At 39.8% G+C, this 16,825-nt stretch overlaps 1 non-coding gene across 1 annotated transcript; it reads right to left on the bottom strand.

Moving 5' to 3' along the window:
- Positions 1–11,313: 11,313 nt before the first annotated feature.
- On the bottom strand, positions 11,314–11,420 carry LOC120097642 (U6 spliceosomal RNA). The gene has a single exon (XR_005495189.1). It is a non-coding gene; the product is annotated as a U6 spliceosomal RNA (small nuclear RNA).
- Positions 11,421–16,825: the final 5,405 nt, after the last annotated feature.

The following is a 16,825-nucleotide window of genomic DNA, read 5'->3' as shown; positions in this document are numbered from 1 at the left end:
ATTGGTGAACAATATTTACATGAAAGGGAAAAAAACAGTGATGGAATTAGAATCTTGGGAAGAGGAAACAACTGAAGAAGAAATACTGTTTCTTGGTTTGAATGACAGCTCAGTGCCCAGTTGCTAGACCAGGGACTCTCAGTGAGACATCTATCAGTTCTCCATCACAGTAGAGTGATATACTTTGGGGTAAAACTGAAAAGTTATACAGAATTGTATTTCCAAAAGAACTACTGAAATATTGTCTGGAAGAAAATAAGAAATCCTGAAATTCACAATGTCTGATTTTAAAAAAAAAGCTATGAGCACATATTTTTCTATACTTACTTGAACATAAAGAAGTAGTTTGGCAATGGATTGAGGGTTTTGGTTATTTTTAGAATTTTGTTTGTTTTTTGTTTGTTTTGAGAGTTTTGGCCTCAGGCTTGCTATGTAATAGCTAAGGATAGCTTTAAATTCCTGATCCCCATACCTCTGCCTCCTAGGTGCTGGAGGAATAGGTAAAAACCACAGCCCTCAGCCCGAAAATTAGAGATTTTAATCATATAAAAATATTATTAATCATATAAAAATATTGTGTCAATGTGCATACAAATTTACAAATACACCAAGATCATGTATGATGTCTACTTAACAGTTAAATATGAACGTGAATGAGAGGTTTAGCACTGTATGATTAATTAAATTTGTTAGCCTGCTTGTATGTGAACTATATAGAACCTGTACATTCACATCTGTGCAGTGAAAACTTCTCCACCAAGAAAGGATGCCTCACCCAGCCATAACTCCACAGTGAGAGGTCCTGTGTTCAAACCCTGAATTCTCAGCTTGCTTGTAAAATTAGTGGCTCTCAATCTGTTCACTGTGTACATGGGAAATGAAAGTAGTATTTACTTTGGTTTCTTCTGACAGTTAAGTAGAAAGATCCATTTCCAGGCACACAGGAAATGTCCAAATCAGGTCATCATTTATTTTAACTCTTAAAGCTCTGTTTATCTGTCTGTCTGTCTGCCTGCCTCCCTCTCTTTGTGTGTGTGCGTGTGTGTGTATGTCTGTCTCTCACTCGCTCTCTCTGTCTCTTGCTCTCTCTCTGTCTCTCTCTGTCTCTCTCTATGTCTCTCTCTGTGTCTCTCTCTGTGTCTCTCTATCTCTCTATCTCTCTGTCACTCTGTCTCTCTCTGTCTCACTTTGTCTCTGTGTGTGTGTGTGTGTGTCTGTGTGCGCGCGCGCGCGTGCGCACACACACACACACGCAAGTAAAACATTTTGGGAACAAAGACAGTCCAATACATATTTTGATACTGAATATACTTTAACCTGAAAGTGTAACTAGTTGAAATATCTTATTGCCTTACTATTTGGATGACTGAAATTATGAAAACTCAACTACTTTTAATTTCATTTTATTCATTCATGTAACTATTAATGAGCTTTGACACATAGTAAGCAAAAGGATCAGCTTTTATCTTATATGTCGTGCCATTCAATTTTCAGATGAGCATTTTATCAGCATGTGCAGAAATTAATTTTATATCATTGTATCTTGCAAAAATTTAATATTAAAACATATAAAAATATAAAAAAGTCTTTCATTGTGGTGTCTATGGTGTAAGATATAAATAAATTTAATTGGAGAGATAAGTCATTTTCAATTTGTCTAAGTCTTTCACTTGCTGAATCTCTCCTCTGGAATGAAAGAGACATTAGCTCATTTTTTAAAAAGAAATGTATGATATAAGAGATATTTAGGGAAATGTTTGTTGTCACATGGAGCTTTGGAAACCTTTCTAATACTTCTCCATGAGAGGGAAAAATATTTTTTTCTTTTAGGGTCATATGCAGACTAAAACCTTAATACATATAATTTCACTTAGGTTACAGAATGGCAATAGCACAGACATTAGAAAGAGCGGGGCTCTCTGGGTTTGAGGGTGAGTTTTCTATGATTGGTTATTATAGTCCGAACACGAAAGTGGCAATGATAGATTGTTACATCGGCATCTGGTTAACATTACCCGAATGAATCATAAAAAAGAAGTGACAGCCGGATTGGAGCCAGGGCAACCAAGAGATACCGAAGATAATGCCTCTGTTTTGAAGCGAGAGGCTTTCTAGCATCTCTGACCTAATGCTACATATGTCTTAATTTAAAGTGAAGGGTACTGTGATAACAAACAAGAACAATTATAGCTTCAACTCGAAGGCTCAGACCAAACAGAAGTGAGTTGAGATGGTATGTCTTCCAAATCCAGCAAGAGGTCATCTCTGCCCAAGAGTTCTTAGAAGCCTCTAAGTTAGATTTCTATTCAAAACTGTTTAATGTTTTTCTAAGTAAGGAATAAACTGTATCTGGTGTTGGTCAAGTTAAAACAAGACTTTTATCTTTAAGCTTGACAGGTGAAGCCATGTGAAGCTTCACAGCTTTAAACCTAGCTTTAAAAACACACACACACACACACACACACACACACACACACACAGAGTTTTATGCTTCTCAGGCTAGACAACAAAGTTATGAGAGGGTTTCCCCTTAGCTTTAGTGTAAATGTCCCCACCTGACACATCCAAAGCCTGACTATCAAATGCTGCTGCTGTAAACACCTGCACATTCACAGCTGCCAGCAAAGGGAGACAGGAGCTGCTCCCACCTACACACCTGTCAGATGGGTGGATGCCTTTAACCCCTTGTCTTGATGGATCCCCACAAGAAATGGAAAAGAGTGCGCTACAAAGGGGTGAGGTGGGGCGGAGGGCTAAGGAGAGCAGACAAGAGAAAGTGCTCCCATTTAAGACAAGCTTAAACGTTGAGTTATATAACGTAGCCGGCAACATGTGGGAAGGGAAGTTTACATTAAGTGGTGGAAGGACTTACAGTTGCTCCCAACAAAAATGAAAAAAAAAAAAAAGAAGGCTTTTCATTTAACACTGAAAGAACATAAGGTATTATTTGAAGTAAACTAAACTTATGTCATTCCATATGTGTATGGTAAACCAATTTTTGATATTAGAAAATTTATTAAGGAGTGTGTGTGTGTGTGTGTGTGTGTGTGTGTGTGTGTGTGTGTGTAGTTTCCCAAAAGTACTACAGAATGAAAAGGGAAAAAGTATAATTTGTAGAGATTAAATGTTGGCACACTTAATGCAGTGTCTGCTGTGTTCATATGATTTAAAATATAATACACAACTATTTAACCTACTATTCTTACAGCTTTAGTTGGTAATAGATAAATCAGTAAGAAATGAACAAAAATGTATCCATTTCAGATGTTTAGTAAACCAGAATCTTCCTTAAAAAGTATGACAAAAGTTTTTAAATCTTATTGTACAAATTAAAGGAATCACATTATAAAAATCCAAAGTATTTCACTTTGCAGCAACATATAAAAAGTGCATATACAGACACACATACAGACACACATGGCAAATTTAGGAGGCTGTGTACATTAAAGCAATTGACATTTAATTGCATTTTTAAAGATTTTGGAACTCCAGTTTAAATTCTAGTATCATCAAGCTTCTAGCTGATAAAATAATATAGCTTAAATGGCTACAGACAGACTATCCAGATGGGCTCTAATAGTTAATAGTTTGGGTGCTCAGACATGATTTCATTTCATTGATAAAGTGGGGATACTCATGAACACCAGTGTATTTCTAACACTGTGGTTTGTTTTAAGGCTTCAGGGAGAAAACTCAAAGCTTGTGTGTCTTTCCAGTGTTAGATGTGGGTAGAAACAAATCTCTTTGGAGTTTCTGGGAGATGAAAGAACGGATAACTTCCTTTCATGCTCCTTTCTCGTCAGAGATAGGGCAGCTTGGTGAAGCTCACACTGAGCCACAGACCATTTTAGCTCTGGAATTTTCCCAGAAGTTGTAAGAACCCTTTTCTTCCTCTTCCAAACAAAGTGATTTAATCATTTGTGCGATGACACCATTAGGAAGACCAGGTCCACATCCCAAAGCAAAGCATCACTTGTCACGACCCATAACTCAGCGGCCACTTCTGTAACCCGTGATTGAACTTTGGCAGCAGTTAAAAATTCAAACTGGACACTCCACTCCCCGTCAATGAGGCTAAAATGTGCTGACAGTGCGGATAAGGGCCGAGCAAGCTAATAGGTTTGAGTGTCTGAAACTTTTGATAATCTGGTCTTAAGTGTCATGGGTCTTTCAAGGTGGATTCCATCTGTCTTATAAAGCTGTGTATTGAAACATAATGCACCCTTTGATCTCCTTTGTAAAAACCTTATGAAGTCAACAGAGAGTCCCATTGGCTCAATAACCAGATCCCCAACCTGTTGACATGGGAGATTTTAACACTTCTGAGTGTTGGCAAACAGTAAGTGACCTAGATGCTGAAAGGTTTCCAGCAAGAAGGTTCGAGACAGGATGAGGCAAACCAAAAGTGCAGGCTACCCTCCTGGACTCTCTCATCCCAAAATAAACCAAAGTAATGCAGGTCAAGCCACACTCAAGTTTGATAACGACCACTTATATAAATTAATTTTTAATTTATTATTTAATAAACTATCTCAAAAAGTTAAGATATTGTTTTCTATATTATGTTTCTGGGCAAAAGTAGTTCTACAATCTTAATGTATATATGCTGTCTTAAAGAATAAATATAAGTATACATATGTATATGTATTTATTTCTACATGCATTTATGTGTTTGCAAACCTTGCTTTTGTATATGTGTGTGTGGCATTTACTCAAGACAGGTGTATCTAGGCATGAATGATCAGTGAAAATTGAACATACATTGGTAGCCAGAAAATCCAAATATTACTGTTACTGGAGAGTAAATTTGGGTATTTTTCTTCTTTTCTTTTTTTCAGGAACACGTATTGGTTTACGGACGGAAAGACCATGTGTGCTGCAGAATGTGTGTGGAGATTAGCCGAAAACCCTTTCACCATGTAGATCCCAGGGGTCAAACCCAGATCATCAGGCTTGGAAGCAAAAGTGCCTTTGCCCACTGAGCCGTCTTCCCATGCCCCATGTCTCTTATCTCTACAAACACATAGGTACCAGTCCTGCTCTGCTGACTTCTGATTGGTTTTATAAATTGCTTTCCAAATATCAGCCATCAAGATACTCCTCCATTTTTTCTTTATTTCAGCATCAGGTTAAGATAAAGTCCCAAGGTTTTATCCAATTTTAGAATTTAATTCCTTTCCTATTTTAGTATTAATATTTGCCTGCAGATCCCTGGGTCTCTGGGTACAGAATCAACAGCCTCATTTTTAAATAACAAGAGAATCTGATCTGTCTAAAGTCTACAGTCCTTTGTTGTCTTTTTCCCCAAGCAAGGCTAAAGTCTTGTCCATCCTTCAATACCTCCATTCTTGCTTGGATAATAATTACACGCTGTTCTTTTCTTTCCCCAAATCTTTGCTCAGTACTCATTAGATGGTACTGCGATTAGTTCTGGTCCCTATGCTTCCTCTTAGCGAATGGAATTGCACAAGGTCAAGATCCGTGCCTGATACCCTCAACATGAAGCTTGGAGCCTGCCAGGCAGAGAGCCATTGAAATTGGAGCAGGGAGGAGGAAAGGAAGTAGTGTTTGCTTACTCCTTTGCATCTTTGACCACATACTCAGTGAGGTTTAACAGTAAACAAACAATGGCCATTAACTGGAAGAACCAAATAGTTCTAAGTCCTTCCCAATCTTGTGAATACAACTTATTTCAACATCTTTCCGCAGCATTCTCAAAGAGCTGCTAGTTTCCTGACACCATCTAGCCAAGTACACAGCAGATGGCTCTGAGATCCACTCTGCGTTTATGTGCAAACCAGCAAATGTTCTGCTCAGTGGCATATGTGCTCAAATATTATCAGTGCTAGATACTGTGAAGATTGCAAACAAAGCCCTGACAGAGGAAATGTACACATATTGTGAATGTAGCCAAACATGTTAGCCTTTTACTTGATTCACAATTAGTAGAATACCAAGATGTAATTTCCCTTTTATGTATGCAGTCCCTTTTTATTTCTTGTTAATATTACACACCTTCCTTTCTGGACCCAGTTTTTACTAAGTATATCCGTAAACACACATGCACATATCTATACATGGCGTGTCTTGTTGGTGCTTTTCCACAATGATTTTTACCAGTGAACTTCCTAATCCAAACCATGCAACTCTCCCATTAGATAAAAACATTATAGACAGAGCTTACTATACATCACAATTTACCCACCATGGAGCTATGATAATCAAGCTACCTTACGATCCCAACTGAGTTCTTTTAAGTTCTTGTGTTTTTCCAACTAAAAGTTATGCTCTTTATTCTAGGTTACAAATTTTAGTGAGTCCTCTTAAGAAACTGTCCACGACTCACATCTCCTATAGATAATATGCCATGTCTCATAACACTGTACTATAATTTGCACATAGACATTTGCTTCATGAGGATTGTATGTTATTTGTGAATAAAAACTGAGTCTTGTTCATTACTCATTTATTTAAAGTCTGGAATGTAATATGCTTAGTTACTTATTAAGTGAGTAAATTACATAGATTATTTATCCACAAGGCATTTACAGCAACTTCAGATTGTCATGTATGCAATTATAAGGCTTAAACAAAATGTCTGGAGACATAATTGAGATTTCAGTATCAGAACCGGGATGTTAGCAGACAAGAGTAAGGTTAGCCACATATGCTGTAAGTTATGTCAGTGTCTTTAAGTAAGATCCAGTCTGTTGTTGTTGTTGTTGTTGTTGTTGTTGTTGTTGTTGTTTTTATTGTATTATAGGGTTTTTTCTTTTTTCTTTTTTTTCTGGATATTTATTTACATTTCAAATGTTATTCCCTTTCCCAGTTTCCTGTCCGTAAACTCCCATCCTCTCTCCCTGCCCTTCTTCTATAAGGGTGTTCCCCTCCCCATCCACCCCACTTGCCACCCCCCCAACATTCCCTTGCACTGGGGGTCTAACCTTAGCATAACCAAAGGCTTCTCCTTCTATTGGTACCCAATAAAGCCATCCTCTGCTACATATGAAGTTTGGAGCCATGGGTCAGTCCATGTATAGTCTTTGGGTAGTGGTTTAGTCCCTGGAAGCTCTGATTGGTTGGCATTGTTCTTCTTATGGGGTTGCAAGCCCCTTCAGCTATTTCAATACTTTCTCTAATTCCTCCAATGGGGGTCCCATTCTCAGTTCAATGGTTTGCTGCTAGCATTCGCCTCTGTGTTTGACATGCTCTGGCTGTGTCTCTCAGGAGAGATCTATATCCAGCTCCTGTCAGCCTGCACTTCTTAGCTTCATCAATCTTATCTAGTTTTAGTGGCTGTATATATATGGGCCACATGTGGGGCAGGCTCTGAATGGCCGTTCATTCAGTCTCTCTGCTCTAAACTTTGACTCCATATCTCCTCCTATGGATATTTTTGTTCCCCCTTTTAATAAGGAGTGAAGTATCCACACTTTGGTCATCCTTCTTCTTGAGCTTCATGTGGTCTGTGGATTGCATCTTGGGTAATTCAAGCTTTGGGGCTAATATCCACTTATCAGTGAGTGCATAGCATGTGTGTTTTTCTGTGATTGGGTTAACTCACTCAGGATGATATTTTCTAGTTCTTACTAGCCAAAAATTCCTTAAGAATCCCAGATAAGACTGGTTCAGGCACTAACACATTGAGTTGAGTCCCCACCCTCTTTTTGTAAAAAGGTGAATGTAATAAAGGTTTGGTTGTCTCCCAAAACCGAATCAATGGAAGAATGCAGCAGATGTCTCTACAGAGTGAGGTGGGTATTTAAGGCAGCCAGGGCATGAGGTCCCCCTGAGATGTTACGTCCTTGAAGAAAGATGAGAACACAGAGCTCCGCAAAGGCTGTAGTGGAGCAGAGTCTCCATTCCAGCCAAGCACTGTATAAGCCGATTTTACTTTCTTTGAATATTATTTCCAACATTGTTGTATGGAATCGTAGAGATCATATGAACCATGCTCTTTACCCAGGACTTTATTAATCGTTTTTCTGACACAATTGTAAGTTACCAGTTTGATTTAGTCAGTATTTTACTGAACAACAGTAATATAGCAGGTAACCTGACAATCAGTAGGAATGCCATCCTAGGCTAAAGAGGGCTTCTTCAAACCCCATGAGTTTTATCATCTAATGGGGACACTACATGTAAAACACACAAATAAGAACTTGCAAAACATCCTATTATGCTATGTACTGTAAAAGAGATTCTGAAAGTTGGAAGTTGGGCTTGAGAAGATGTTTACATTTTCAGGGAAGTCTTAAAAGGAAGTGGATATTTTGCTATAGGACATGATTTATTTTTACAGAAGTATGTTCAGGAAGAGAGCCTCTGGCATTGTTTGCTTGTTCGTTTGTTTTGTTTGTTTGTGTTATTCTCCTTGGACACTAGAAGATGACTATATTTCCTATTGGTAACAACGTAGAAGCCAAAGATAATCCTAGCAATTGGTAGTGAACCAAATATGGTCCTACTCACTTGTTAAAAGTATGGAACATTCACTTCAGCTTGGTCACATCCATGAGTTCTATCCTTTCAAGTCACATTGCACTGAGGGAAACATGACCAACCACAAAGTCCTCAAGGATAATCAGGCTTTTAGGTACCACTGCTTTTCTCTTTTTAATATGCAATGCTTCCTAATGGTTCATATGTTTTCTACCTTCTTTAATAATTTACTTGACTAGGAAAGTTTTTTTTATTTTCTTTCTATGGTGGTTCTCATCTATTTGGAAATGTTGAGCTCTATAGTCAAATGAAGAATGTGCACAGAAATGGATGAAGGATGTGGACAGGTTAGGGGTACCTGACATCTGTAATTAGCTTCTATTGTTTAAAGATATCAAAACATCTAAAATACATACTTGCATGCAAAGGGAAATGTGGATTTCACATAATTTGAAAGGAAAAATTATAAAAGCAAAGCTAGCAATCATTATGACAATGGTTTGCAGTTAGACATACACATTAATTATACTAAGAGAACAGGAATAGATGACACACACTTTTTCATACATAGTTAATTAGCTTCCAGAATGCTATCAATTGCTATTAATTATGACAAGAGAAAATAAGTGACTGGTTTTTAACATATGATTTTAAAATTCAATACTCTATTCAATAAGCAAATTCAGAACTAGGAACATTTTAAAATACAGCTCAATTTCTACAAGCAAAAACTGTCGATTTACTCAAATCAATTTATGTGTTTCTCATGATACTGGAGATTATTACAACTTTTCAATTCAGGATCCCAGGCATGAACCAGAGCTGTAGTGGTGCACAGGACATAGCTCCATTTGAGAACAATAACTCAGGGAGAAAACACTTGCCTGGCCTGTGGGAGGACCAGGCTACAGATCCCCACCACTACATAAGCAAAACACATTTCTACCCAGAACAGACAGGACCAACAAATTACAGAAGAAACAAAAGAGATGGGGGTTTGTTTAGAACCTGTCGCAGTGATGACACTTCAACGTCTTACACAAACTGAAATTACACACAGATTTATTTCACACATGTGTTATCAGTGAGAGCACATTTGAGAAGAATGTGTTTTCAGGGGAAGAGTGAACTCTCATCTTAGTTCTGTCCCAACAGAAGGTTTTCTCTTTAGTGTCTGATGGCATTCATTTTGTCAGTCTCTAAGGGATCGAAATTTCATAGAAATTCTGAAGAATAAACAAGCAAACAGTAGTCAGCACGAGTATCATGAAGCACAATAAAAACATTATGTTATGGTCTATTGATAAAGGAAACTTTTAAGATCCTAATTCATATATTTGCATACCAAGTATAAAGTGACAGATAATAGACATTTTAAGTTTTTAAGACATTACTTTATCTTCGTTTATTTCTTCCACAATGTTACTCGATAATCAGCCAATGAGATCAGATCTGTGCCCCAATACCTTCCATTGGCCTAGCAAAGTTTAACCACGCCTATGGCCTTTTGTAGCGCTTCATTAAATGCCACTTCTCAGTACAATCCAGTTGTGGCCTACTACTCCTAACAGTCCAGCCCCGGGTAAGCCATTTTTGAGGCCCAGGTGTACAGACAAAAACACCGTTTTTCACTTCACCCGCCCTGAGTCACTTGTAAATTCTCCCTTAGGCTCCATTTTATGGCAAAGAAATCCCCCACGTTTCAGGTCAGTACAAGGTCAGACCAGAAGTTCATTTTGTAAATATAAGCGTAACCCTTCAAGTTACGTATTTCATTTTCCTATGCAAATGTTATTTGAAGTGGAGAGAACACATTTGTAATTGATAAAAATCTTTCATTCGGCTTTGGCTTTGTACCCCGGGTGCTCTCATACTTCAAGAGCGTTGTTGGCAAGCTTCTACTTGCTCACAAATTAGAGATGAGGATGGAAATTTCCTAGTTAATATTGGCCTCAAGTCTTTGTGACTCCATCAGTTAGGTGCCATCCTGAAGAAACTGCAGTAAGCAGAAACAGCCGAGGAGGACGTTTATGTAATTTATGTTTACTGCATTAGATGGCAGCATAGTATACAAAACCAAAGTCGAGCGTTCTCTTAGGAAATATGGTGTTTCCTCGAGGCTGCTTTTAAACACCGTGCTGGTTAGCCCTTTGCCAAGTTGGAACAAACTAGGGTCATCTGGGAAGATAACCACAAATGAGAAACTGCCTCCATCAGACTGCCCTGAGGGCAAGTGTGTGGAGCATTTTTCTTGATTAATGATGGGCGCAGAAGGGCCCAGCTTGCTGTGGGTGGGGCCACCTCTGAGCGGGTGATCCTGGTTGTGTATGAGAGCTGACTACATCATTGAAAGCTGGGCAGTAAGCAACACTCCTCCATGTTGTGTGTGTGTGTGTGTGTGTGTGTGTGTGTGTGTGTGTGTGTGTGTGTGTGTGTGTGTGTCTGTGTCTGTGTCTGTGTGTCTGTGTGTGTGTCTGTGTGTGTGTCTGTGTGTCTGTGTGTGTGTTTTCATTATTTTCTTGCCTCGAGCTCTGGGATTCTCTTCATGGTTGACTGACTATACACTATAAGTCAAACAAACCTTTTCCTCTTCCAAGTTGCTAATGGTCATGGAGTCTTATGACAGCAATAGAGAACAATCTAACAATTGGTATTTATTTATTTTTTTTATTAACTTGAGTATTTCTTATATACATTTCGAGTGTTATTCCCTTTCCCGGTTTCCGGGCAAACATCCCCCTCCCCCCTCCCCTTTCTTATGGGTGTTCCCCTCCCAACCCTCCCCCATTGCCGCCCTCCCCCCAACAGTCTAGTTCACTGGGGGTTCAGTCTTAGCAGGACCCAGGGCTTCCCCTTCCACTGGTGCTCTTAAAAAATATGGAATGCTTCACGAATTTGCGTGTCATCCTTGCGCAGGGGCCATGCTAATCTTCTCTGTATCGTTCCAATTTTATTATATGTGCTGCCGAAGCGAGCACCAATTGGTATTTATTAAAGGTTAGTGTATCTTTAATGTGTCCATCTGTCTTAGTGAGGTTTTCTATTGCTGTGAGGAGACACCATGACCGTGGCAACTCTTGTAAAGGAGAAGACTTAATTGGGGCTGCCTTACAGTTCAGAGGTTTAGTCCATTATTGTCAGAGCAGGAAGCATGGCGGCAGGCAGGCAGGTATGTCCCTGGAGGACAGCTGAGGGTCCTGCATCTTGATCCACAGGCAGCAGCAGGAGACTGACTTAAGCTTCAGTGACTGTAGCTTGAATTTATAAGACTTCAAAGCCCACCTCCACGGTGACACATTTCCTCCCAAAAGGCCACACCTATTTCAATAAGGCCACACCTCCTAATGGTCTCACCCCCTATGAGCCAAGCATTCAAACACATGAGACTATGGGAGCCATTCCTATTCAAACCATTACCCCATCCAAACTCTAACACGCTTTTGAAAACTGATTTAATATCATGAAAACTTTACATTTGTGTCCATCTGCTCAAAACATGTAATTGAGTACCTACAAAATGACAGGGGTTGTTCTAGATATCTCAGCTATGAATAAGAGAGGAAAAAAAATGTGTTCTCCTGGACCTTAATTTAAAGTTGGAAAAGACAGTGCAAATGTTAGTAAATTATCTAGTATCTTTTAAAAGTGGTGTGTAATGGTTAATCTTCATTTTTAAACTTGACTGGACATAGAATCTCTTAGGAATCAGACCTCTGCACTGTCTCTGTGGGCATTTCTAGAGAGGGTTAACCAAGGAAAAAAGACTCATCTTGAATATGGCCAGCACTATGGTAAGGACTAGGGTCCTCAGAAAAATAAAAGGGGAGAAAAAGGGAAGAGAATCAGGCACTGTTTGTCTTTTTCCTTCCCAACCCCCATGTGTGTGTTACAATATTGCAGGTACATGTGCTGGGCCACTTGCCTATATGTGCATCTGTAAAACACAGAGGTCAGCTTTGAGAATCTTCCTCTATTTTTCTCCACCTTATTCTACTTTTGAAAAAGATCTCTCTTACCAAATTTGATGTTCCATGTTTCAGCTACAATGGATGGCCAACAAGCCCCTAAGATCAAACTCTCTCTACCCAGCTAGGCCTGTGTTATGGACAAGCACCACTGAAACGTGCTTAAGTGAGTACTAGGCATACGGGGCAAGCACTTTCACCCACTGAGCCACCTCCTAAACCCTCTTTTTGCTTTCTGGATGCAGATAAAATAGCTCTGTCTTATGTCCTTTTCTGTTGCTATGATAACATACCAGAACCAAGGTGTCTTATAAAAGAATTGAATGTGAAATTTTGATTTCAGAGAGTTAAGTCTGAGGCCATCTCGACAGGCAGCATGGCAGCCAGGCAGGCAGGTATGATACTGGAGCAGAAGTTGAGAGCTCACATCTTGAGAAATAACCAAGAGAGTGAGGCTTAACTTAAAATGATGAGAGCCTTCCAAAATCTCAAAGCCTGCTCCCAATGACACACCTCTTCCAACAAGGTCATACATCCTAATCCTCAAATAAACCCCCAATGTAGGGGAATGCCAGGGGGCGCTGGAAGGAGGGGGGAATGGGGAGGGGTCTTATCTCCAGAAAACTGGGAAAGGGAATAACATTTGAAATGTAAATAAAAATATCGAATAAAAAAAATAGTTCTACCAACAGGGAACATGCATACAAATATATGAACGTATGAGACCATTCTTAACCAAAACACCACAGTATCCAATTGCCTCATGCTTCTAAGGTCCTGTCTTCCCCTCCATAATGGATTTATAAGCCAAAATATATCTTCTTTCTTTAAGTAGCTTTTGTCGATTGTAATGTATTGTCACAATGAAGAGTAAAGTAAATACATAATAAATGTTATTTTAGAGAGTAGTTTAAAGAGAATATGAGGAATAGTGAGTGGAGTGGGAGGTCAGAGGTTAACATTGCATAGGAAAATCAATGTAGGTTTGTATTAGTTACTTCCTGTGACAAAACACTTGATAAAAGTAACTTAGAGAAGGAAGGGTTTGAATATTCTGCTAGCAGCCTTCAGATGAACTCTCAGCTCTGCCTACATCATTTCTGCCTGGATGTTGCCGTACTCCCACCTGGATGACACTAGACTGAACCTCTGAACCTGTAAGCCAGCCCCAATTAAATGTTGTCCTTGTAAGGGTTGCCTTGCTTTAGCTGGATATGTAGCGAAGGACGGCCTTATCTGTCATCACTAGGTCCTGTGGAGGCTGGATTACCCAGGATAGGGGAATGCTAGGCTGCTGAGGCAGGAGTGATGGGCAGGTGGGGGAGCACCTTCATAGGGGCAAGGGATCCGAGGAGGGGAAAGGGAGGAAAACATTGGGAAGGGGATAACGTTTGAAATGTAAATAAATAAAATAGCAAAAAAAAAAAAAAAAGAGTTTCCTTGGTCATGGAACAGACTGTTCATGGCAGTAAAACCCTAACTAAGACAGAAGTTGGTACTCGGGACTAGAGTATTCCTGTGATAGGCCTGACCATGCTTTTGTTTGGAAGAATGTGGATTTGGGGACTTTGGATTTGGAAAGCAGTGGAATGCTTTAAATGGAACTTAGTGGACTCTCCTAGCAGGAATATGGAAGACTTCATTACTAAGATTTATTTGAATTATGCAGACCTGGCCCAAGAGGTTTCAGTGGAGAATTTCAATATGTGGCCCAGAGACTGTTTTGTGGTATTTTTGTGAAGAATGTGGATACTTTTTGCCCTTGTCTGAAGACTCTTCCAGAGACTAAGGTGAAAGGTTAATTGCATTGACAAAGGAAGTCTCAGAAACACCCATCATAGACTTTGTTCTTTGGTAAGTCTCATGAAGAGCATGTTAAACAAGCAAAGTAAGCTGAGAAAGGGAAAATATAAAATATGTGGTTTGAGTATTAAAAAAGACACCAGGAAGTGAAAAGGAGATGAATCCTGTGTTCAAAAATATTAAATTGAATTAAGGCAGTAGTGACTTCAGGGCAAAATCCCACCTAGCTAAGTTAAGGTCCAGGCATGGTAGGTACTACAAGCCTTTAATCTCAGGAAGGAAAGAAAAGCAGTTTTCTGAGTTCAAGGTCAGCCTAGAACAGAGCAAGTTTAGGTGAAGAAAACTTTAAATCCAGGCTTGGTGGACCACACCCCTAATTCTAGTGCTTAGGAGACAGGCATGCAGATCTCTAAGTTCAAAATTAGTCTATAGAGCAAGTTACAGGACAGCCAAGCTTAGGCAGTGAAGAAATTGGAAAACAGAAAGGTGGTGATAATGTAATAGAACGGGGGGGGGGGGGGTCATGTTCCAGCCCCAGCAAGCAGCAAAATTCCACAGCTTTGGCCATGTAGCTCTGGCTTTAGAATCCAGAATAAAAGGGACTATTGGGACAATTGATACTGGTTAGCTGGAGCTAAGAAATTAGCAGTGATTAAGAAGAGACCAGCATTACCGAGTGAAACCTTCTGGGAATTGTTTCTGGAGAGCACAAAGAAATTGAGTTCCAGAGATAGCCAAGGTTGTACCTCGTGCTGCAGCTGTACTTGGTAAGAGTCACCCAGGTGACACTGGTTTTGAAGGCATGAAGGCATCATGAAGAACAGTTAAGGCTTGGTACTTTGAGAGGCCATGGAAGGACATTGGTGAAGGGGGAGCCTCAGTTGCAGTTGATGGCTCATGTCTGAAAGGGTCATGCAAAGGAGCTGAGGCTTGGCACCTTGAAGAGAGCCTATTGGTGAAGCCTAGTTGCAGCAGAAGACCCCAGTGTATTAGATGCCAGTACTATCGGATGATCTCTAAGAACAGCAGAGGCAGTGGAGTCAACCACTGAGCTTAGAGTGCTACAGAGGGCAAAGCTGGAAGAGTGATGCTGGCCCTTTGGAGGAGCCCAGAAGATCGTGTGTGGATCCCAGACATTAAAACAAGAAACTGTAACATTGAAGTTGCCTTAGAAACCCCAAGATGTTCGAGATGTCAGAGCTATGGTCTATCTGCTGAGGAAAGCTGCTAACAGGGAGTAGAAACAGTCCAGGAAAAAAAAAGTCTGTTACAGTCAATTAAGATGAAAATGGAGCTGAAGATCTGAAGACGGCTTTGACGTCAGCCTCGGAGATGCAGAGTGTGGAGTTTGCCCAACTGGTTTCCTGTCTTGCTTTGGGAATTACAGTTAAACGATTGGATGAATCACAGAAGAGACTTTGAACTTTGGACTTTTAACATTGTTGAGACTGCTATAGACTATGGGGACTTTAGAAGTTGTATTAAGTGTATTTTTTATTATGCTATGTTTAGGTATGGCCCCCATAGACTCATACATTTGGACAAGCCTATAGAGGTTAGGGAGTGAACTATGATGGTTTGTATATGCTCAGCCCAGGGAGTAGCATGATTAGAAGGTATGGCCCTGTTGGAGTATGTGTGGCCTTGTTGGAGTAGGTGGTCACTGTGGGTGTGGGCTTTAAGACACTCATCCTAGCTGCCTGGAAGTCAATATTCTCTTAGCAGCCTTCAGATGAAGATGCAGAACTCTCAGTTCCTCCTACGCCATGCCTACCTGAATGCTGTAATGTTCCCGCCTTCATGATAATGGACTGAACCTCTGAACCTGTAAGCCAGCCCCAATTAAATGTTGTCTTTATAAGAGCTGCCTTAGTCAGACCAAATAAATGTTGTCCTTTATTAGACTTGTATTGGTCATGATGTCTGTTCATAGCAGTAAGACCCTAACTAAGAAAAAGAAAAAAAAAAAGGAATGGTATATTTTAGCTAATAGTTCAATAGTGTATGTCATCATGGTGCGGATTTTATGGTGGCAGTAGCCTGAGGCTGTGAATTTCATTTTTATTTTCTCAGATGACGTGATTAGATGATAGCCAGAGCATTTCCTTCTCTGATCTAACTATCCCTAGCCTCCCCATGATCTAATCTTCCAAGATGACTGATTCAGTCTGGCTTTTCTCAGCTTTTGACTGAATTGCTCTATTTGGCCTCTTACTAACTTTGGCAGTATGCTCAAATTTCCTGGCTCCTTCTCATTCTCTGGCTAGTTCTGTCCCATTAAAACTGCCACACACAAACACACACACACACACACACACACACACACACACACACACACATCCCAATAACCACCCATCATACACACCAACCCGTTTTCTCTCTCACTGCTCATAAGTAGCTATCTTCCTCTACTGTTGTCAAGTGAGTTGGGCATATCCTATTCTCATTCATTCTGTCAAATCTTTCTGCGATTCATCATTTTGTCTGCCCCTCAATTAGAAGTCACTTTCAAATATGGCTGCTTCCTTCTACAAACCACTCTTACCTTCGTTGTTAGGGATTAAAGATATATACTAAGGGCATTCCAGCCAGATCACATTGTAATCCAGGACATG

The sequence above is a fragment of the Rattus norvegicus genome, chromosome 16 (genome assembly GCF_036323735.1).
Source record: "Rattus norvegicus strain BN/NHsdMcwi chromosome 16, GRCr8, whole genome shotgun sequence".
Lineage (NCBI taxonomy): Eukaryota > Metazoa > Chordata > Mammalia > Rodentia > Muridae > Rattus > Rattus norvegicus.
This window is presented reverse-complemented; position numbering and strand designations above follow the sequence as displayed.